This window comes from Apteryx mantelli, unplaced genomic scaffold (genome assembly GCF_036417845.1).
Source record: "Apteryx mantelli isolate bAptMan1 unplaced genomic scaffold, bAptMan1.hap1 HAP1_SCAFFOLD_20, whole genome shotgun sequence".
Taxonomy (NCBI): Eukaryota; Metazoa; Chordata; class Aves; order Apterygiformes; family Apterygidae; genus Apteryx; species Apteryx mantelli.
The window spans coordinates 12,765,261-12,766,978 of NW_027118553.1; positions in this window are offsets into that span (position 1 = coordinate 12,765,261).

The window sequence follows — 1,718 nt, forward strand, 5'->3', positions numbered from 1 at the left end:
GTGCACGATGCACAAACTACCCTTTGCAGTTCTCCAAAAAAGATGAGGGTTCTTTCCTGAAAACTTAGACGCCTGAGGACAATGCAGTCGATACATAAAAGTAAGGCAAGCACATTGGTACTTTGCCTTCAAACCTCATTTCTAATGCTTCATCGTCTTCAGACCCCCTGAAACTACCAAGAAGGTGTTTTACAGCATCTCTGGAGATGAACTTCTGTGCCTCCTTTCTTCCAGCCTGAAAAAGCAGGCAGTGGCTCACTTCCATGCCCTGTGTGCAAGGGAAATGCCCTGGGCTGTGCAGAGATGCTTTTGCAGCCTCGCAGAAGAGGTTCTGAAGTGATTCTCAAAGAAAACGTTACCCAAACTCTAATAAAAGCATCACGGGTACTGCCAAAACAAGAGGGGGATTGCTACAGAGACTTTGCGCCCTGACGTTCAGTCCTAATCTCAGCTGCAATTAATGATGCCTGTGTGGAGGGATTTTATTTGAGCTTTGGAGATGTTGGAACCTGCTTGAAAGAAAAAGGCAAAGAGGAAGGTGACTGCCCTCAGGGAGAGCTTCTGCTTGCTCTACCTGGTTAACGGCAGGCAGCAAAGGGCATGAGAAGAGGAGAGCAGCTTTGCTGGATAAGGAGAAAAATGGAAAGACAAATGGATCGCCATTCTCACATCACAAGGCAACACAGCTGATGCCCACTTTGTGACAATTGCGTGGTAGCTTATCCGCTTTTGCACACAGTGCAAGGAGATTGGCACTTTCAGAGAGCAAGTGGTTTCCCCTTCCTTGGAGGACTCTTTGGAATGAGAAGAACTGAATTCCCAAAGCTCCTCTTTGCATCCACTGGACATACAGGAGTGCAAGGGACCCCTCAGACGGAGGCATCAACACGAGAGACAGAAATGCTTCGGGAGATGTTGCAGGATTCATTTCACCCAAGGGCAGGACTGCATGGGAGGGCAGCAGAATTTAAGGACTAGTGTGGTGGGCATGTTGAGGGAAGAGGCGATGTGGTGGCCTAATGGGCTCCAGTGTGGGAGAAGCAATGGGGGGTGGTTGTGAAGGGCCCAGGGTGGGGGCAAATATTTTCTTCTAGGGGAATCTGTGCCATGTTCAGCATGTTCCTGGTCTGGGTCAGAGGACCCGTGCAGCACTGTGCACAAAGGGACACCCAGTATTAGCGGGGGAGAGGGGTCTGTTCAACATCTGGCAAAATGGGGGGATGCTGTTGTGGGAGCGGAAAGGGGTCTGTGCAGCACCCAGCCAAGCCTGGGGGCCCAGTCTGAGTCCCTGGGGAGTTCCCCGCTCCCGACCCTGCTCTGATCTCCATGGCGAAGGTCTGGAGCAGGGGCTGCTGGGAGTGACCTGTGCAGGAGAGTTGAAGGATGCTCTGCAGCACCTCAGAGCTGGGCCTGTACTCACTGCCCCAGAGACACACCCTCTTGGACCCCATGGCTATGAGCAATAATCCCAGACCTGGCTGGAGCTGCTGCCCCTCCATGCTCTTTGCCCTTGGACCCTGGGTCCTGTCTGTTGATGGGGAGGAAACCTGTGCTCCCAGGAAGCACCTGGAAGGGGCATGAGTTTGACCACTGAGCCTCCCAACCTTCTCAGTGAACTCACAATATGAGGTCAGTGGTGCCTGTTCAGGGACGATCTTCCCTCCAGATCTCCCTGCCTGATCCGTTTCTGGGAGATCCTCTCTTCTTGCCTCTGAGCT